The 23,136-nt window shown below is 37.8% G+C and overlaps 1 long non-coding RNA gene across 4 annotated transcripts in view; it reads right to left on the bottom strand.

Moving 5' to 3' along the window:
* Positions 1-8,049: 8,049 nt before the first annotated feature.
* LOC105490678 (uncharacterized) overlaps positions 8,050-23,136 on the bottom strand; it is a 500,528-nt gene continuing 485,441 nt past the window's right edge. For all 4 annotated transcript variants that reach the window (XR_011614803.1, XR_011614805.1, XR_011614802.1 and 1 more), the window contains one exon: positions 8,050-8,353. This is a non-coding gene — a long non-coding RNA (uncharacterized lncRNA). The remainder of the gene's footprint in view (positions 8,354-23,136) is intronic.

The raw sequence follows: 23,136 nt of genomic DNA, 5'->3' as shown, positions 1-23,136 counted from the left end.
TTATGTCTATGTAAGTATCTCAGGCCCTGAGATCTCTGCATATGGAAAACAGCTTTTAGTGCAGTGTTTAGCTTTGCATTAGCTAAAGGCCACCAGTTTGACCCTACGTCCACATTGTTTCACTGAAGCATTGAGAAGGGCAAGCATACGGAGAACCTCACAGACCTTGGCAAATGTTGAGAAGAGCTGGGGACCATGTGGCTACCAAAAGTGACCACATTCACAGTTCCAACAAGCCACAACCTCGATTTTTGTTTGACCTCTTTTCCTTCCCTTCCCTTTTTCTCTTGCCTTCTGGATGTCCTCCTTCTGCCCATTCTCCCAGTCCATTAGCACCTCCACTGGAGGAAGAATTGCAGAGAGGAGAGAAAAAATGTAACTCCCATAAACCAATTTTGCTACTTGTCAGAGGCTATTGCACAAGGCTTATGAGAGATGAAGGTGAAAATTGTTGATAGAAAAAGGTTTGAAATAGTTGTAGGGTTTATTTGTTCAGAGAAACTGCATTAATTGAGAACAGAAGGTCAGAGTCTTTTGTTCATTTGCAACTAGCATTTTTATTCTGAGTGGAGAATTTTGTGTTTACTAAACCTACTCTATAAATGAATAGAAGGGAGAGGGAGATGAGAAGTTTTTCTCTGACTTCTCTGAATTGTTAGTAGAATGTGTATTTTAATTATGTCTCTTGGTACTTTTCATAGAAGTGATAGTAGATCCTTTTTGTTTGTTTTGAAATAATTTTCCATTATTTGCTTGGCACATGGTTATACCACCACACATTAATCTTTATTTTATTTTTCTCTGAGGAAACACTTTTAAATATGATTGTTTTCTTCATAATGGCTTTAAGGTAAGCTCTACATTCTTCTCCCTGATACGTAATTTCCCAGTTACAGAGTTGATAGCAGAGGCAGAACTAGATATTTGTACAACAGCATCTGAAGGGCTTATTGGCACTTCTGCAAAGACGTATTTCTGGAGAATCAAATAAGAACTAATAAGAAGAAAGTATAGAGGTAGGATATAGACTTGATGCAAGAATCTTCTAATATCTAGAGCTCCTCGGCAATGTGATGGGAGGAGTGATGTTGAAAGTGTCAAAGCGAAGGTTGGTTGGCTATTTACTGTAGAGGAGATTAGTGAGCATAGTAAAGGTTAAAGCAGAAGAAAAGTCATGTTTCTTCTACCTTTGAGAGTAATATAATTAAAGTGTCACTGTATTTTGTTTTCCTCAAATAGCCAACCTTTGATAAGCTCATATTCAACTTAAGCTGTAAATGCTTTTACAATCTGTAATACTCTCTTTCACCCATCTGTTCAAATCACATTCAGCCTCAAAGGGTCAGTTAGAGCATAACTTTTTTAGCCTTTGCTCCACTCAGTGAACTTTCTTTCCTTGATTATTGAAACATTCAATAACTGCATCTCTCACTCTAGCATTTCATTATATACCAATGCTTGTATTGTTATCTAACTTTTTCACATGTTCATATCTTATCTCTGCAAAATTGACAAGTTCTGAAAGGCATGAACAGTACAAGGCTGACTACATATTAGGATTTTCTTTTTTCTTTTTCCAATGATTAAAGTGAACTTTCCTTATGTTGTGTAGAAATGAATAACTTGAGGGTTTCAGTGAATTTTTTTCTTCTGTCATTGATGAGACCTCTAAGATGCACCACCTTGCCAACTGTAAACAATCTTTATAGGGAGATTGTTTCTTTTACGGAATGTATTAGGTAGATATCTTTCTGGAGTCAGGCTGGAGAAATGCTTAACTTTCTTTAGCATCATAAGCCTTGAATATCCGTATTTCTGATCTTTTTAAAATGTCACTGTATGGCAAAATGGAATAACGACATAAGCAGCTTCATAAAAGATAGCTCATAAGGTTGCAGGACTACAAAAGTTTAAAAGTAGAACTACAGGAATGAATTTCTTAAGACTATAATAATGAAACAGTATTATTTGACTACCAAATATTATAGCTTTGACATAGTTCAAAAATGAAAAAATCTTCAACCCTTTTCTATAAAGGTATTTTGAGTTTGTTCACCTTTCTCAGATTGGTTTTTGCATAAAGTTAGTTGAAGACAAACTGCAGCTGCTGTTCATGAAAATATATATGGGAATAGACAGTCATTCCTAGGGTAACCATTAAGTAGGTAAATTTTGCCATAGGACTACCTAAATCCTTTGCCTCAAAAGTGCACTGTAAATTAAAACATCATGAATTAATGTCATTATGAATTCGTTTAGTGAACCCACATCAGACAACTTATGGCATAAGTTGTGGCACCAAGAGGTAATTTTTCTTTCATTTACATTGTTTTAAAACTTAATATGACAACATCTGCTTTATTTAGCTCAGTGTTGTGTGTGGAATAAAAGAAAACCATAGACTTGAAAAAACTGAAGACTCTCTTAGGTGGCAAGACCCCCTCTTCTGGGGCACAGCAGGACACACTTGACTCAGAATTAGTGCCCCTTTGGAGTGAGTCTCAACAAGCTATTTGGAGTCACCTAAGCTTCCCCACCCCTGTTCCCCAGGCAAGAGAAAGTCCACCTCTTTTTCAGAGGCTGTGAAGCAGAGTTGTTGCATGCATGTTTAGAACTTAGACCTGATTTTTTTAAGCTGAGTGGTAGTATTTTTATTATTTTTCTTAAAGCTACAAATCACACACACACACACACACACACACACATCCCAGAATGAATAGTTTTAAAGAATGACTAAAGGAAATAGAATGAGATGAGTGAAGTAGAGGACATTCTTTCCACCTGAGCATGAAGCACCCAAAAGGGAAGGAAGAAATATCATTCCATTTTTCCAGTTTTCTTGGTTTTGTAGGTACAAGTTTTTTTTGATCCCATGTTGAAAGCTAAAGGACCTTGGGGATGGATATTTATCTTCCTCCATGTCAACCACCCATGATAAAATAGTTTCCTTTGAGGGTGAGCCTTTAGGTAAGGGAGCAGCATGCTATAGGAGTATTTCAAGATGATTTTTCCTCTCCCCCCACCAGAGGCAGGAGATGATTTTTCTCTGATTATCACAGTAAGAACCCAGTGGAACTCCTGGAGGCAAAACTCATGAAAGTTGGCACACCTCTGGAGTTTTAAACTCTCAAGCTAGTCCACATCGAGCCTTTACAATTCATCAATTGCAGTTTAAGTTTTCATATGGTTACTGGCTCCAGGTAAGGGCTTCTCCTCGTCTTCTGCTTCCAGGAAGCTGTGATTCTCTGTATTCACTTGTCTCTTCAGATTTCTGGAGAGCAGTTTTCCCTGTGACCTCAATTCTCTAAGACAAGTTGTTGATTTTCAGTTTGTTCGGCTTTTTCCTTGTTGTGAGGATGGAGTGTGACTTCCAAGCTCTCTGCATGGCAGACCAGAAGCTAGAAATCCTTCACTGTCTCTTCTATGCATTATTGTTCCCAAGGCCTTGACGCCACCAGAAGGCCAAGCAGGTAACATTTAGTGCACAAGCCAAGATGTGTTTAATGCATGATATCACAACATGACTTGTTCATTTTCATATCATGGTTTAGATTATTTAAAATGTTGTACAGGCCTGGAAAGCCTCTAAGCAATACTGGAAACACCTGTGCCTTATGGAATTTGGACTGGCATGTTGAGGTTCTGTTGTGTGGGAACCCTTTTGAAAATCTCCAAAGGCAGATGGCTCCTACAACAATCCTCATATACATGTCCCCATCTGCAGTGTGGTTCCTCTGCTCCTTCCTTTGGGTCTGACCTTGAAGATAAGTCTCTCTGAGAGATGGAATTCCCACAGCTCCTCTGAGCAAGTTCTTGGAGCCACTAACGCTGTGATGTTCCAGAAATCCTTTTCCAAATCAAGTTAACAGAGGAAGGAAGCAAATAAATTAATAGTTTGAGGAAAAAAATGTTAGTATGGGAAGAAAATTAATTCAATTTTATAACTGACACTAGGACCTTTTGTAGGTGCTTTGGGATGTTTTAAGACTTTATACTTTGGTGATTTAGCTTTCCAGATCCTGTTATTTGTGATGATTGTCGAGGGTATTTCTTGATTCCTGTATTTAGAGTAGAAACGGGAACACTTGACTTCTCTCTGGTGCTTATAGAATAGCCTCCTTTTAGAGATTCTAGTATTTCCAAGTGCCTACTTCTTGCCTTGCAATTTAGTTAACTGGTTATTCCATGCAGTAATGTTATTACATCCTTGATATCCAAAGTCTCTGTGGTTTGAGATTGACCTAGCAAAACTGGCCCCCTGGACTTGGACATATCCCCACCAGGCAAAGAAATCACAGTAACTGCAAACACTTCTGGAGATTATTTCAAATTTGTTTGGGTACTCATTGTGATTTAAAGTTCCAGAGGGATCAGAATTTGTCCAGTTGATATTTTGCAATATTCTCAGCATCTGTAATGCTTATAAGAACTATGAGTATATCTAACAAGAAAGAAAGAATTTCAGGCCAAGGTAAGTGGCTCACGCCTGTAATACCAACACTTTGGGAGGCTGAGGTGGTTGGATCACCTGTGGTCAGGAGTTCAAGACCAGCCTGGCCAACATGGCGAAACCCTGACTCTACTAAAAATACAAAAATTAGACAGGTGTGGTGGCACACACTGGTAATCCCAGCTACTTAGGTGGTTGAGGCAGGAGAATCGCTTGAATCTGGGAGGTGGATGTTGCAGTGAGCCAAGATCATGCCACTGCACTCGAGCCTGGGTGACAGAGCAAGACTCCATCCCCCAAAAATTTTTTAACCAACTTACTACCCAGTAATTCAGAGAAGAACTATGAACAAGTGATTCATAAAAACAGGGCAGGGTAGGCCGGGTGTGATGGTTCAGGCCTATAATCCCAGCACTTTGGGAGGCTGAGACGGGCGGATCACGAGGTCAGGAGATTGAGACAATCCTGGCTAATACAGTGAAACCCCGTCTCTACTAAAAATACAAAAACTTAGCCAGGCACGGTGGTGGGCGCCTGTAGTCCCAGCTACTCTGGAAGCTGAGGCAGGAGAATGGTGTGAACCCAGGAGGTGGAGCTTGCAGTGAGCCGAGACTGCGCCACTGCACTCCAGCCTGGGTGACGGAGCGAGACTCCGTCTCAAACAAAACAAAACAAAACAAAAACCAAAAAAAAAACAGGGCAGGCTCAAGTGCAAAATTCAATCACCTTGGTATGTTCCTGGATTTATTTTTGTTTCCCAAAGCCCTTTATGTGAAGTGGTGGACTTGAGGCAGAAAGAGCTGGTCAACTAGTTTAAAACATAAGAAGAAGAATAACAATTTGTGGTGACTGGCTCTTACTACATGCCAGGTACTGTGCTAAATATTTAACGTAAATTATTTCATTTCATTCTCTTGACAATCTTATGAAAACGGTGCTATTATATTTTCATTTTACAGATGAAGAAATTGAGGTCAGAGAAATAGAGTCCAAGTTCTTACAGCTACAAAGAGACAGGGTTCAGCTTTGAACCCAAGGACCTTAACTCTAGGAATAATTTAACCACTGTACTATATCAAGAGGTAGTGCAGTCTCTTATCTTCAGGTTGTTCCCTATTTGGTCTAATATGAGTAGCATCAAAAAGTCCATTCACCTACATCTATCTTGTCAAATGCAAGATGACACTCATGTGGTATGTACTGGTGATGCTTGCCTTCCTGCATGTAAAGGTGAGCTCTCCTGGGGCCTGGGAGTAAAGGTGGAGATAACTTACTAAACACCTTAGTTCTGAACACCTTAGTATTTGTTATAGATTGATTGCTTTTATTGATGAGGGCATCTTAAGTCTAAAGTCAGATGTTTAGAACTGAATGTTTTTGTTCATGCACTCACCATAGCCTTGCCACTATCTGGCTGTGTAGAACTCAGGCAAGTTCGTAAAGCTCTTTGTGCTTGCATTTTCTCATGTATAAAATGGAGGTAATGATAGAACCGACTACATAAGATTGTTGTCAAGATTAAATGAGATAATATATAAAAGGCACCTACCCAGTGCCTAGTATGCAATAAGCCTTCAATACTTGTTATTATTATCACTCTTAGACCAATGAGATAAAGAGGAGGTCAAATCTCATTCCCATTTGATACATTCTTGTTCAGATTTATCTTCAGAATGGAAACCACAAGTTCACTTAATTGCCCTCCTTTGGGACTTGCCAATTGTCTGATAATCCTCCTCAAGTCAACTATCAGGATTCTCCAAAGCCATTGTATTTATTTTTTTTTTCATAATGTGTGTTTGGGGATAGAAGAGGAATATGATTGGTATTTTCAACCGTTAGAATGGCATGAAACTCTCCAAAAATAAGAAGCCCAGCAGTTGGCAACATGGTGGTGTTCTTAGATTCCCAAGTTCACATCCTGTGAGGTTTGCCATTGTCACAGCTCTGGGTCTTTGCCTAGGCTGTTCCTTCTGCTTTAAAGTCTCTTGTTCCATGACAGTTCTACATTGGTCTTGCTTGTCTACCTGTAAAACCCCTACTGCTTTATAGCAAACATTTGTCTTTACTTCTCTTCTTTTTCATTTGATCCAGAAGTTAATCTGTCTTCCTGCAATGGGAAATATGCCATTGTGTGACTTTTGGTAGGCTAAAGGAGTCCTCTCTTTACAGAGGCAAAACCCTGGCAATGTGAGTGCTGGCATGTTGTCTAAGATGCTTTTCCCTGAGAATCTGAACCTGGAAAGAAATTATAAAAATAATCAAAAGACATTCTGTGGCACCTACATGGTATACAGGGTCCCGTAGTGGGTATACTATGACTCCATCAGTGGTGTGCTGGAACCAGCTGGTACAGGCTTCCCAGAACCAATTCTTAAAATTTCCAGATTTGCATCAGTTGTTAAACATATTTATTATGAATTACTAAATTACACAAACTAATAACTACATAAATTATACTATAAAAAAGGTAAGAGATTTTCAAAGTCATCAGTTCCTAATTCTTATGCCTTTGTGGTTATTTATGCTTGTCATAATATGATTAACATATATATATGTGATATCATATATACACACATATATCATATATATCACATATATATCATATATATCACATATATATGATAAATTCTATATAGTGGTGTGGTGTGTTACTGTTCATTTTTTCCCAGCTCTAATTCAGTGATACCATATTGGCAGCTTGAAATCACCCACAGTGAAAATATTTACACCATGAGAATTGGCAAATGTTACAAATCAGGTTTTTTTTTTTTTTTTTTTTTCTTGGAAAGCTAGTCTCTAACATTTACCAGCACACCACATCCAGTGTTTAATGGTGGTGATGCCAGGCTCACCATCTACAGTCCAGATAGCAGCAGGTTGTCCTCACCGGCCTGTATGTCCATGACTGACCATCAGACTCACATTGTTTCTACCTCCATCCTGCGCCTGACCCTCTAGTTTTCCTAAAAGTCTGTGAACTCATCTATATTCCTCCAATATAGACCGTCCCCAACTTACGATGATTTGACTTAAAATTTTTCAACTTTACAATCGTGTGCAACTGTCATTATTTTGACATAATGTACAGTATTTGACAAGTTACATGAGCTATGCAACACATTATTATAAAATAGGCATTGGGCTAGATAATTTTGCCTAACTGCAGGCTACCATGTTATGAGCATGTTTAAGGTAGACTAGGACAAGCTGTGATGTTCAGTAGATTATTTAGATGCATTTTTGACTTACGACATTTTTAACTTAAGATGGGTTTATCAGGATGTAACTCCATTGTAAGTCAAATAGCATCTGTATATTCCGTTTTTGCTCAAGTTAACCCATTTCTATTTCCAAGTAAGAATCACAGCAGTTTTATCATATTTTCAAAATCTATCACAGACAACCAACTCTGACACCCCTCACCATATGTACATACTTTCCTTTTGCTACATGTAGCTGTTATTCAGACTTCTATATTTGCACCGAGCACAGCATTGTAATATATTTGTTTATACCTCTGTGTCCTTGAAGCTAGGAACCTTGTCTTATTTACCTTTATTTCTCAAGGTGCTATCACCAGGCCCACAACAGAGAAGGTCATAAATAAATTATTTATTTACTTATAAATAGTAAGATTTACTTATAAATAAATAATTGTTTGTAATGATTAAACAGTTCATAATTATTAAACAGTAATAATTGCTTGTAGTTGTTTGTTGATTTTCTTCATAAGGAAGCTGGGGGTTGTGTGGTGGCAGTTGTGGATGCATTCCATTGCTCATGGGACCAACACTTCTGAAATGACCTCCAACATCACTGTGATTCAGGAAAGGTGAATAGGGACATGCAATTTGAATCCTCCTTTGTTTACTGTAGCTGAAGCTGCATGACTCAGAAACTCTGTGGAGAAGGGACAGGAGAGGATATGGTGATGTTATCATTCAGAAACTGAAAGATAATGTCCAGTAAATCTTCCACTCAAAATAAAAATCTATGCTTAGGAAGAATAAAAGAAAAGGTCAGATTCAAAAATTAAAGAGCATGAACCACAAAGCAACAGCACAAAAAACGGTTGATGGCTAACCAAAAGAAAACTATCAATGATAGGAAAAATTGAAGAAGAATATACAGAAAGAAAACCAGAGAATATATATATAAGAACACAGCCAAAATATAAAGTATCTTTAATTTTGAAAGGAGTTTTGATTGTCTCCTTATGTATGAAGGATTTTATGGGCTGTACTTAAATTTAATCCAGTGCTTTCAGAATAAGGCAAGGGAATGTAGTTCTATCAGTAATATTTGTAATCTGAATTAGGGACTTTGTTACTAGCACCCTTCGAATTAATGTGGTCAGATATAGTTTTAATTGACACAATAATTTTCACAGTGGGTGTAATGATTTATATAAATGTAAATCCAAAATTGTACTCTGATCTAATCAGTCTACAATTACTGTTGAAGTAAACATGTGAACTGTATTGTCAAGGGAATAAATCTAATGAAAAAGCTGCAGGGAAAATTGCTTATTATGCTCATAAAAGATAAAGGAATCAATATGAGGTCTGTTTGTTACATGGTTTTGCATAACTTATTAACTGAACAGACATTTAAAGGATTTTCTAAGTTTTCTCTGAATTGTCAGATAAGAATGTTAGAAGCAGAACAGATAAAATAATGAATGTAAAAGTTCTAAATATTAATACATTAAAACAATAAAGTATAAAGAGTATCTAGAACAGCAAGAATCTCTAAAATGGTAAAGTGGGGATACACATAAAAGCCCATAACACATAAAAATATTCCTTCATAAAAGCAGTGAGAACATTGGAAAAAAAAATGTCAACATAAACTTGTTCAGAACTTTGAAAATTAAGCAGTCTTGCAACAATTCAAGGAGTAAAATTTATTTAAGAAACGCTGTTTACATCTTGGTACAAAAAGGGATACTTAAAAAACAAACTTTATTGAAGTATAATTTACCTACCATAAATTTAACTCATTTTTAGCTGTGCAACCAGTGATTTCTACTAAATTTATTATGTTGGAAAACTATCACCATAATCTAATTGTAGAACATTTCTATCCCCTCAGTAAGATCCCTCATGGCCTGGCATGGTGGCTCATGCCTGTAATCCCAGGGCTTTGGGAGGCTGAGGTGGGAGGATTGCTTTAGTTTAGGAATTCAAGGCCAGCCTGAGCAACATGGTGAAACACTGTCTACAAAAACCACACATATTGGCCGGGTGTGGTGGCCTGTGCCTGTAGTTCCAGTTACTCTGGAGGCTGAGGTGGGAGGATCACTTGAGCCTTGGAAATCAAGGCTGCAGTGAGCCATGATGGTACCATACCACTGTACTCCACCCTGGGTGACAGTGTGAAACCCTGTTTCAAAAAAAAAAAAAATCCCTAATGCCTGCCATGAATTTGAGAGTTATTATAAAGGATGCCTTAAATGCCAAGAACTCACACATAGACATAGACCTTCCTTTTGTTCTTTTCCTTTTTTAGTCTATCCCAGTCATTCTCAAATTCATGGCATATTCTAGTTATTAAACGACATGTGGATTTTTTTGTGGATATTTTAAAGTATTTTAGGGGTAATTTTTACTGTATTTTATTTTTGCTTCATGTAGGACATTAGATTCTTTAGATAATCATAATTAAAATTTGCTATCTTCTTTAACCCAATGGTTACTAAGAAAACATTTATTAAATATCCAAGTGGCTGAGATTTTTTGTTCAATTGTTTAAACATTGCCAGTAGTTTGTAATCTTGTTGTGTTTTATTAAAAAATGGAATGTTGAAGTTTTGCTTTGGATTTAGTGAAAAGAACTTGAAGCTAGTTATGGTCATTATTTTAAATGCTTAATGAACATCTAAAAGACTATGTTAGCTTCAAAATATAATACATTTCATTGTATTATTAAAATTATCTAAATCCTTATTTATATTTTCTCATTTGATGTGTCAGTGACTAAGATAGGCGTACCATTATAATTATGTTTTAGTCTATTTCTCTCCTTAAAAGTCTTAGAATTTTTTCTTCATTTGTTTTGGTGCTTTGCCATCAGGTACATAAACTCTCATGCTTTCATGACTCCCTTGTACTAGCTTATTATGACTGGATTTTGTATTATAGTTTTAATAAATATAAAATTACATATCTAAGGATTTTTTCCTGTCAAAACTATCACCTCAACTACATCTTTTTTGCATTTGAATGGAACTTATCTTTGAGTTTTAAAATTTCTATATCCTTTTGTTTTTTGTCATATTTTTTATAAACAACATATAGTTAGTTTTAATTTAGAAAGTGGGCTAGATATATTTTACTATGAGCACATAAAAACTAACCTCACACTTTTTGTTTTGTTTTGTTTTTGAGACAGAGCCTTGCTTTGTTGCCCAGGCTGGAGTGCAGTGGCGAGATCTCGGCTCACTGCAACCTCTGCCTCTTGAATTCAAGCCAACCTCCTACCTCAGCCTCCTGAGTAGCTAGGACTACAGGCATGTGCCACCACACCCAATTAATTTTAGTATTTTTAGTGGAGATGGGGTTTCACCATGTTGGCCAGGCTGATCTTGAACTCCTGACCTCAGGTGATCCACCTGCCTCAGTCTCCCAAAGTGCTGGGATTACAGGCGTGAGCCACCACACCCAACCAACCTTATATTTTTTAGCTAATGCACTGTATTCCATTACCTGTATACCATTACTCAGTAACTTCCTATGAGTAAGCATTTGGGTTATTTCCAGTTTGAATCTTTGGTTATTATAAATGTGGTGATGAACAAAATCATATGTATAGCTTTCTGTATGTGAAATTATGTAAATAAAATGAATTACATGCAATGGTGTTTGTGGATTAAAAGGTAAGTGTATTTTAGTTCCTTGATATTGCCAATGTATCCATCAAAAAATTTACATTGGATATGGAAAGTACAACAGGCTATAATTGTATGCAGATTTATTTCTCTTCCCATTCAGCTATTAAAGATAAGGAGACACTATCTGCTGGAAGAGAGAAAACAATCCAATTTATTTTTCTTCCAAATGAATAACTGATATTTCCAACATTATTAAATAATCCTTATTGCTTTTTGAAATGTCATTTTCATTATATTTTGACTTCCCATATAAAATGAATAGACTTCTAATCGGTATATTTTTCCAGTATCATGGTGATGTACCATATTGTTATGATTTCTTTTTTTTTGAGAGGGAGTCTTGCTCTGTCACCCAGGCTGCAGTGCAGTGGTGCAATCTCCACTGCACTGCAGCCTCCACCCTCTGGGCTCAAGCAATCCTCCCACCTCAGCCTCCCAAGTAACTGGGACTGCAGAGGCATGCCACCATGCCCAGCTAAGTTTTTGATTTTTTGGTAGAGACAGGGTTTTATCATGTTGCCCAGGCTGGTCTCAAACTCCTGAGCTCAAGAGATCCACCTGCCTTGGTCTCTCAAAGTGCTGGGATTACAGGTGTGACCCACCGTGCCTGGCCATATTGTTATGATTTCTATTATTATGGTTTCTTTCTAATTTGGTCTTGAGGTATTTCTCTTGGGTGTGGCCAAAAGCCAAGATAGACCTCTCTACAAGAGCCCTGATGGGGGAGTTAGGTTTGGTTGTGTGTGTCGGGTGAGACACAATGAGGAAGTTAAACTAAAATGCACAAAACAGAAGAAATTCATTGCTTATAGGTCCCAAAAGGGTTAGGAGTACCAAGAGGACATCTGGGAATGGCAAGGAGCTTCACCAGTAGGTGGAGAGAGAGAGAGTGGGGACCCGTGGGTGTTATGCCTTAGGCTTTCTTGTGGGGTTGTGGATTGGGTAGTTTTAAAGAAAACATACACAAATTGGGGAGTGTATTTACATGTCTCTGGTTTTGACCATTAGGTTTTATCATGATAAGCAGTTATGGCGTGTGCTGGGTTTGGGGTCAGTGAATGAGGAACAAGCATGCCACGTTACAACAAACACTCAGGGAGGGAAAGTTTTAGCTAGTCTGAAGGTGACAGGGTAGGACTGAGTTTCAGACACCTTATGTCAGACCTAAAATTGGATATCAAGGCAGCAACTATACTAAACAAATTTATGATACAAACTTTTTAAAAAACATTATTTTAGCTTTGTATGTTAATATATATCATATCACAGTTTGCACTTCAATTATACCTCATTTACATACACATGGCAATGACAGAAAAATATAAAAATAGAAATCAAAAACATTGTTATATAAAAAATGTGATATACATTTTTTGGTTAACCCTTATTGGAACAAAAAAGTGAAATGATGAATGATGTGTGTGGCTAAAGCTATTGAGCTGTTGTTCTCTGAATTATGAAGTGGATTGTGTTGGTCAGGGCCTTGACTCTGTGTAGTAGAGGGGACAAAACTATTTCATACAACTGAGGGGCTCGAGACAGGCTTACTACTTCTTGAAGTGAGGAGCTGGAGTATACCACTCTCAAACCCAGTTTTGAAAGCAGACAAACAGGTAAACTGAGGCCAATTTATGCATGGAGCATGAAACCAGCATTAACTTCATACCCAAGCCAGGTACAGATATAAGGAAATTAGAGACAAATACCTTGTGAATACAGATGTAAAAATCCCCAAGAAAATACTAGAAAATGCAATACAGCAGCATATTAAATGGATTGAACACCATGGCTAAATGGAATTATTCTAGAAATGCAGCATATGAAAACCAACCAATGTAATATATCATCTTAGTACAATGGAAGGAAAAACTCACATAATCATCTCAACTGATGCAGGAAAAGCATCTGACAACATCCAACACCCTATCATGATAAAAAGAAAAAAAAAAAACACACTCAAAACACTAAGACAAAGGGAACTTTCTCAACATGATGAAGGGTATTTATGAAAGCCTACAGCTAATATCATACTCAATGGCAAAAGACTAACAGCTTTCTCCCTAAGATCAAGGACCAGACAAGGAAGCCTGCAATCACTACTCCTGTTCCACCTGGTCCTGGAAGTTCTAGCCAAAGTAATTAGACAAGAAAAAGGAATCAAAGGCATCTAATTTTAAGAGAAAGAAGTAAAACCATCTCTATTTACACATAGCATGAACTTACACATATTAAGTCCTAAAGAGCTCACAATAAAACTACTAGAACTGATAAACACATTCAGCAAAATTGTGGAATGTAAGATTAACATGTAAGAATTGATTGCATTTCTAACACTATCAATGGCCAATTCAAAAAGGAAATTTAAAAAGCAATTCTATTTGTACTAAGTGAAAGAGGCCAAACACAATCACAAAACACAAAAAGCCACATATCATAGGATTCCATTTATATGACATATCTACAATAGACAAATCCACAGAGACAGCAGATTAGTGGTTGCCAGAAGCTAGGAATAGGATGTAATGGGGAATGACTGCTTGAAAAGCAAGGGGTTTCCTTTTGATGTGATGAAGTGTTATGGAACTAGATAGTGTTGATAGTTGCACAACACTCTGAACGTATTAAAAGTCACTGGGTCAGGCGCGGTGGCTCATACCTGTAATCCCAGCACTTTGGGAGGCCGAGGTGGGCGGATTACCTGAGGTCAGGAGTTCGAGACCAGCTTGGTCAACACGGTGAAACCCTGTCTCTACTAAAAATACAAAAATTAGCAGGGCATGGTGGCACATGCCTGTAATCCCAGTTACTTGGGAGGCTGAGGCAGGAGAATTGCTTGAACCTGGGAGATGGAGGTTGCAGTGAGCCAAGATTGTGCCACTGTTCTCCAGCCTGGCAGACAGAATGAGACTCTGTCTCAAAAAAAAAAAAAAAAAAAAAGTCACTATACTAAACAAACGTATGATGCAAACTTTAAAAAAAATTATTTTAGCTTTATATGTTAATATATATCATATAATAGTTTGCATTTCAATTATACCTCGTTTACAGACACACAGCAATGACAGATAAATATAAAAATAGAAATCAAAAACATTGTTATATAAAAAATATGATATACATTTTTGGTTAACCATTATTGGAACAAAAGTGAAATGATGAATGATGTGTGTATGTTTAAAGTGGTTGAAATTGAAATTGTGAATTTTATGTGATGTGAATTTTACCTCAAAGGAAGATAAGAAAACATTAGGAAAAATATAAAAAGTTGGACAAATTTAATTATAAATAATAAGGGTAGAAAATGTTCAAATATTTTGTGAATTATAGAACTCGTGAATTGACCAAACTTGTCCATTTGGACTGGACTGAAAAACTAATACAGATACATGCTGTTTAAAGGAGACGTATGTAAATCAAGTTTCTAGGAAAATAAAATGATGGAAAAAGATGAAGCAAAAAAAATTAACTCAAAGAAATGTAGTTTGTCTATATAATTATCAGACAAATATATTTTAAGACATAAATCAATCTTGTTATAGGGTGGGTCATTTATAACGACAAAAGGTACAACTCACCAAGAAGAATAAAACAGTTTGGTGTGTACCTAATAAATATCCTCAAAATATATAAAGCAAAAAATGATAATATAAGGAAAAACTGACAAATCCATTTTAGTGGGACATTTTAACATTCCTTTCTCAATTAAATCTGAGCAACAGGTTTGAAGTAAAGGAAATATAAAAAGTCAACCATTCAGCAATGAATTCACTATCCCAGAGCACATTTTTCACAAACATACATAGAAAGTTACAAAAAAGATCTTATCTAATTGATCACAGATTAGTGAGCATAACACATTTCAAAAATAGGTATAGATAAGGTTCTCTCTCTGATGCTACCTCCCTTGCAGTTACTTCCCAGTGTCTCTTCTAAACTCTGTCATTCAGTTATCACAAAACCATGCCTTTAAATCAGAATCTCCTTACTGTCAATTTAGTTCAGAGATATGATGGGTTTAATCACAGGATATTTAGCAAAATTAAAAACTCCTCAGCCATCATTCAACATATTTATCTTAAATACTCTAATACTGTAATAGGATTGTCTCACTAGAACTCAAAAGGCCACAGTATTGTTAATCACTTAAACTCCTGTTTGATGCGTGACCTTAGTTCCTCTAAGGACTTAGGGAGTCAAAGTAAATGGAATTTCTACAGTATGTTCAAAATTACCATAGAGTATCTTATCTTAAAACCAAGCCAAGTATAATTATAATAATATTGTTAATAACAGCAGATACTAATTATTAGACATGCTAAGTTGCTAGGTCCCTGATTTTTTCAAATGATAATAGTAGTATTTGTCTAGCACGTATTAAATCCCTGACTCTATTCTAAGTGCTTTACAGGTATTATCTTATTTAACCCTGCAAAACTTTATAAAGTAGGTGTTATGGTTTTTCCCATTTTTACAGAAGAGAAATTGCAAGCTTAGAAAATTTAAGAAACTTGCCCAAGCTTACACAACTAATAAGTGGTATTATAGAGATTCAAACTAAGATCTCCTACTCCAAAACCCAAGCCATTAACCCCTACCCTACCCTTCCTCTCCACGTATCTCATTTTATTTATTGATCATTGTCTTCTTAGTAGCATTATAGTACAGATAAGGCAAGTGAGGCCCCAGGAGGGCAAATAAGCTTCCCAAGACCAGAGCTAATCAGTAGCAGAACAGGCCTTGAAAATTCAGTTTGCCTGATTTCCACACCTGTGCTCTTAACGTCTCTGCACATCTGTTTAGACTAGAGCCTCGGCAAAAAAATGAGCTTACTCTCTCTAGAAAGCAAAGCATGATTTCTGACAAAATCCTTGGCCACCAACTCATGCTTTACTCAACCACTAAAACACAAGCCTTTTTTCAGCCATAATTTCAACTGACAGTTGATTAATTCAAAGAGCCTTTTAAAAAGAGAATCGTAAATAATGAGACAGAGTTCCTTAAATGTTTTATTTTAACTTAAGGTATATAACATTACATTTATGTGCCAATCTTTTGATATAGGGCCAAGGCCTTTTCTCTGAATATGGATGTGCTAATTGGAACTCTTTTTGTTGCCATCTTTCTTGCATCAACCACACCCCTAATGCATCTGCTAGGATTTTCAGATTAAAGCAAAACTGGAATCTAAAGACATTTATGAAGCAATCTAAGTGCAAATTCCCACTCAGTTTTGACACATATTTCTAAAACATTTATAGTTTTCTTGCATATGTATGTTGCATACACTATATATGTAACACAAATACATAATATATAAATGTATGCACATAAATATGTATACGTATAGACATATATCACTATACAATATTTATATATGATACATAATAAAATGTTTGTTAGTGATTTTTTCACATTTTCCCAAGCATTTTACTTAACTTTCACTGAAAAAACACTGATTAAATGTCTTTATCACATTTTCCCAAGCATTTTACTTAACTTTCACTGAAAAAACACTGATTAAATGTCTTTATCACATTTTCCCAAGCATTTTACTTAACTTTCACTGAAAAAAACAACTATATTTCCTGTAGCACACACATATATTGTTAATTAGGGTAACAGGTACAACTTGCATTAACATAAAATAATGTTAATTAGGGTAACAGGTACAACCGGCATTAATAGGAAAGGACAAATAATGGTGACCTTAGCAGGCACACACCTCAGCTGCTGGCCATTGGGTGCCCCGCCCCATAGAAGAGCCTGCTAGCTGCAGGCAGGCTGCATTCTCTAGGCATCAGTTATACTGTTCTACAAAGAGAATGGATCAGTCCTGGGTAGAAATTAAGTAGCAGCTGATTTTAAAGTTGTGTGCTATAGTTTTAATAAAGGAACTATGACATATTTGGATATGAATCTTGCTACAATTTCCTTGGGTTAAACCCCTCACAATTTTTGAAGGCATCCTTAAACACATTCCAAAGTTTCAAAGTTTAAAAACGATATTGTAAGAAACAACTGTGGGTGCCAGTAGCCCCAGACCAACTTCCCCCACTCAGAGTTGTGGTGACGCAGCCTTTATCAGTGGGAACTAGTCTGCTTAACTGAGGTTCTGAGCCTTAGCAGCACATAGAATCACCTGAGGGGCTTTAAAACATATGGAAGCCTAGACCCCACCCCCAGAGTGGTTGATCTCATTGATGAGAGGTACAGTCCGGGCATTTTTTTAAAGCCCCCTGGGTAACTTTAATGTGCAGCCAAAGTTCAGAACCAAGAATATAGAAACTCTTAAGACTCTGAGGGGCCGCTAAGCCCAAATCCAAGATCATAGAACAACTCTCCTTCACCCCATTGAACCCAGGACTTTTCCATTTTAAAGAACCTTTGCAAGTCTCAATGGGTTTTACTGTCCATTCAGGAATTATCTGTTTTGACTTGGATGTGAGGATGTAGTTAATCTATGATGGGGTTAGCTCACTCTTATTAGACATTGGTAGAAGCTTGGAATCATCTTACTCATTTGCAGAAGACTCATCCCAGGACTAACCTACATTTAAAATGAAGTCCCTGAAGTTAGCTCTGTAACCAATTTGCATCCAAATTTTTACCTCACGACTGGCTCATGTAGTCCACATAAAATGATCAAAATACTCCTGTAACATGGGCAAAGCCCTTCATACTATCTACCTGCAAAGGCAATTCGCCTGCTGTCTCTTGGAGGGCCAGCTCAGCCTGCTTTCTGGTGCAGTGTGCATTGCCGTGGAAACACGGCTGTTTCCAGAGTCTTCTCTGAGTCTTTGTCACTGAGGAACAATTGACTTTGGGGAAATTTCTTCACCTTTCTGAGGTTGGATTAGATATGAATAATATTTGTCTGACCCTGAATTCTATACTGCCTTGTGTTTTAGTTGCTTTTTCATCTTTTCAGTGAGGAGAGGACCATGCTGCCTATTTATTTTGGAGGTGCCTCTGCTCTGCTGTCAGAGTGTGTCTGGTCCAGTTTGTGTGAACAGCAAACACTGCAGGCACCATGAGAAAGGGTGTACCAATGCATGATTCTTCTAGGGTGAGCTGAAGACCCCCTGATTCTTTCTTCCAACTATTTTTCCTTCTGCTCTCTCAAGGAAGAGGAATGCTGCAGGCCTCTAATGGGGTCATCTTTCTATAGCTAGAGACTCGTGGGTATAAAGAAGCTGTTCCCAGAATTCAGTTAGCCATCTTATTCCCATCCTTCTGGCACTAGTGAAGTACTTTTCAGTAGGTTGGCATGGTGTGATCTGAGACTCAGTTTTAACCTTTGGGGCAAAAATAGGTGAATTAGGTCTCCTTCACTTCAGAGGTTCTTGTCCTTTGACCCTGTACCCCAAACCATCAACAAGAGACAAGAATTCACTGTGTGGTCCAGCCAACATCGCCATGGCTCTGTGTTGAGGCTTGCGCATAATTCTGTCTTATCAAGACTGAGGACTGCTTTACTTGACTTGACTGGCCAATGCCAATCCAAATTCTCTTATCCAGCACTTTGCAAAGATGATTGATTCATAGATGGTTTCTGAGTTCCTTAGCTAAAACAACCTCTTAATACACTCCTAGTCACACCATCATGAAGAAAATGTGTTAGTAAGCTAACGAAGACAAGATGAGCATTGATTCTTTGAGGGGGTAACATTTATGTTTTTCCCACTACTGTATCTTCACTGCCTTATACATAGTAATTGCTCAATATTTGTTTACTGAAATAATGAATGTACAACTGACCAGTAAAGTCTCTAATTATTCTGTTCCCGTGTTGGTGATGATAATGTGAGGCTGTGACAGATGCTTTGCAGTGCCTGGTAAGTCCCCTACGCATTTCCCCACACAGCCACAGCTACCAGCACTGACCCACTTCTGGCTGGTAGATAAGCTGGTAGGAATTTGAGGAATTGGATTCTATAGCCCAAAGAATTAACAGGACAGGTGTTTATATTTAAGCCTGAATATTTTTTAAGTATTTCAAGAAGTCTTACTCAGTTGTTACTTGGACATCTGGAACAGGCAGCATTTTAAATCACTTCTTTATATGCATTATGCATATTGTACATATGAAGTTAGAAATAACTGTTTGTATTCTATATACAAATGGTTATTTTTATAAACCAAAGACATCTCAGCTATATCTCAGTTGCATATTGAAATAATTGAGTGGGAGCATCTTAAATTAATGTACTTGGGTGTGTGTGTATGTGTGTGTGTGTGTGTGTCTGTGTGTTTGTGACATGCACATTTAGAATTGTGTGCAGTGTGCTGAGGAGTTCAAAACCAGCCTGGCCAAGATGGTGAAACCCCATTTCTACTAAAAATACAAAAAAATTAGCTGAGCTTGGTGGCAGGCACCTGTAATCCCAGCTACTCGGGAGACTGAGGCAGGAGAACCACTTAAACTCAGGCTGCAGAAGTTGCAGTGAGCCGAGATCGTGCCACTGCACTCCAGCCTGGGCAACAGAATGAGAATCTGTCTCAAAGGAAAAAAAAAAGAAAAGAATAATGTGCAGTGGCATATGGCCACTGCTCTAGCCTTCTCCTGACACTGGATTCTTGTCTCCCCATTTCTGAATCCTTCTCCCAAGTAATTTTTCCTTCCACTCACTGACCAGTGGCCTCATATCCTCTCCATCTTCTGCCTCTATTAATCCTTAACCAGGAAATTATTTAATAAAAGTTTTCATACTGAGATACAAATAATTTTTTTTAAAAATGTAACATGATACTGACTTATGGTGGAATTTTCATTTGAGCAGGCAACAAGAAACCTTTGACCAAATAAATAAAATTTTAATTGTGGTATGTTCTGGGTCAGTGGACTAGAGGAGGAGGTATGTGGGAAGCAGTGTTGGGAGGAAAGTTAGGTGAATTTGAGACAACTTTCATATGTCTCTGAAATCAAACCTTTAGCTAGGTCAGGGCCACAGTGTCTGGTCTTCAGCTAGCCCAGCCTGGAGAGTGCACTCTGCACCTTAGCTGGGGGCTCCTTTTGTGAGCAATTTCATAGAAGAATTAACAGCATATTCTTCAGAAATAACAGCATCGGATTTGAAGATGAGCTCATATGTTTTAGCTCTTTAGGCTAGTTATACAGGTTTTCTCAGGGCTTATTTCCTTGTTTGTAAAATGTAAATAGGTTCCTGTGAGGATTAGATCAGCTTTCTACACTGGAAACTAGTAAATGTTCAATAAATATTAGTATATGTGTACTCACGGGGATATGCACATGTGCATGCACACAAACACACAAACACACAACAAAAATAAATTACACTCATTTCCCAGTATTCGGTTTGAATGTTTCACTCTTCTTACAGGAGGCTGAGGAAGAACAGAAGTGTTATACATGACTACACTCAGAAAGACTGCCATAGGGTAATCTCAATTTACAATTACCCAGTTTTCTTTTTGCCATGGTTATTTCCAGTGGATGTTAACACTGGAATCACTTTCAACTCTTCAGGAGGCCTAAAGAATAAACCCCAGGAGGCCCCTGGGCTGTTGCAGGCAGAGATAGGAAGATATGGGAAATAGGAAGCCCCAAGAGGAGAATGGTGCTATCATGGGATGAATAAATGGGACAAACACTGGAGAGATAAAAGCAAGATGGGCTCAGGCAGAAAGTGATCAGGGCAGATAGAAGGAAAAGACAAATGGTACCCATGCTGCATCCTGCCTCAATTCCAACCTCTGACTCACTAGTTTGTCCTTTAAGGTGTTTGGATTGTAAAAGCAGCACAAACACTGTCATCAAAAACAGGATGTTACATTGTAAATTAAATGTCTCTACTGAGTAGGTAACATTTCTAAGCTATTTGTACTTGGCAAACATGAAAAGAAGATATCCCTGAGTGGATTCTGTTTTTCTCCTGTGACTTTAATTGGACAGCAAGAGCAAACACATCATCTTAAATTTTATTTACCAATCCTGAATCAGGAAAGAAAGTTTCCGGAAGCACAGACACACGTTGAACGAGCAAGCCTGCCGCAGAATTGCACTATATTGATTTGATGCTAAAACAGAATGGAAGAGTTTTACTGAAATATTTCTGTTTAATCAACACTGAAGAGGACTGAACAAAGACATACAAGGTCTGGACAGTTGTACTCCTTAAAGATCTCTATTTGCGGTTTGGAGAAATCTGGCTGCACAGTAAAATCTTGATCTGTTGGAACTACTTGCGCATGTCTCTTGCAGAGCAATCTCATGGGAGAGATTTAGTACCGATAGAAATTCCCCAGGCCGGGCGCGGTGGCTCACGCCTGTAATCCCAGCACTTTGGGAGGCCGAGGCGGGCGGATCACAAGGTCAGGAGATCGAGACCACGGTGAAACCCCGTCTCTACTAAAAATACAAAAAAAAATTAGCCGGGCGCGGTGGCGGGCGCCTGTAGTCCCAGCTACTCAGGAGGCTGAGGCAGGAGAATGGCGTAAACCCAGGAGGCGGAGCTTGCAGTGAGCCGAGATCGCGCCACTGCACTCCAGCCTGGGCAACAGAGCGAGACTCCGTCTCAAAAAACAAAAACAAAAACAAAAAAAAAAAAAAAAAGAAATTCCCCCAAAATCCAAGGAATAATACAGATTACATACAGCCTTTTCCACATCTCTACGGTTTAGCACAGAGAATTTTAACAACTGGAGTTTGGAACAACCCCTGGGGACCAGCAAGAACTCCTGTAACCGAAAAACATTCAGCTTATTTTTTTTTTATACTCTATACATTAAGACAGGACTGTAGAACAATAAATTGAAGGATTTGTTTTCGGCAATTTAACTTCTGAAATTCAAAACAAAACCAAACAAAATGTACTTGGTTTAATTTATGTCTACCTTAATGTTTAATTGATTAATACACCCACTCTGGAGTGTGCTGTTTGAATGTTTCACTTTTAAGAGACTGAGGAGGAACAGAAGCATTATACATGGCTACACCTGGAAAGACCACCACAGGATAACCTCGATTTACAATTACCCAGTTTTCTTTTTTGCCCATGTTATTTCCAGTGGATGTTATCATTGACTGAGTAATTCCCAGTCTTCGTGACATATGCAAGATCACCCTCCTTACTCTAACCCTTGGGGAACTCGATTTGCAATAGGGCATAGCTGCATAACATGCACAGGATAGAAACAGAGGGAAGAAGGAAGCAGGGCACTTCCTCTCGAGAGGAGTTCTGGTGGGTTATGGTGTTCTTGGTGGTGGGAGGATGGAGGGAGTTGTGTGCAAAATCGTCTTTCCTTGCCTGTGGCTGGTGTAGGAAGATGGAGCGGGGGATGCTTCAGCTTTGGAAGTCATCCCTGCCATGAATGATTGATTAAGGTCAGGATAGAAGGTGGTGTCTGGAAGTGTGGGTGACTCTGATTTGGCCTAACTGATGGGGATAGAGAGGATCTTGAGGTGGGCACGGGAAGCAGCTCAGTTCATGAGTTACTAGAATATGTCGTGATTTAGAAATAGGACCACTAATCCCAAATCCAGAAGTTATATTTGCCTGCAGTGTCCCTGGTTTCCCTACTGCTGTGGCAACAAAGTTTGATTTCTATGCCATCTACCTTTAGTCTTCTCTCCACTCTTACTTATGTTCACAAGTGCCAAACTCTCCTATAAATACCTTGTGGCTTAAAACAAATTATGGTCATCCAGGAAAACCAATTTCATGTATAACATTAATTTCTGAGTTCCAAACACCTTGTTATTGGAACAAACCATTTGTAAATTGAGGTTGCAATGGATTAACTATTTTACATGCATAAATTGTAATTTTTT

Source organism: Macaca nemestrina, chromosome 16 (assembly GCF_043159975.1).
Source record: "Macaca nemestrina isolate mMacNem1 chromosome 16, mMacNem.hap1, whole genome shotgun sequence".
NCBI lineage: Eukaryota > Metazoa > Chordata > Mammalia > Primates > Cercopithecidae > Macaca > Macaca nemestrina.
The sequence above is the reverse complement of the archived record's forward strand: the minus strand, read 5'-3'. Positions and strand labels throughout refer to the sequence as shown.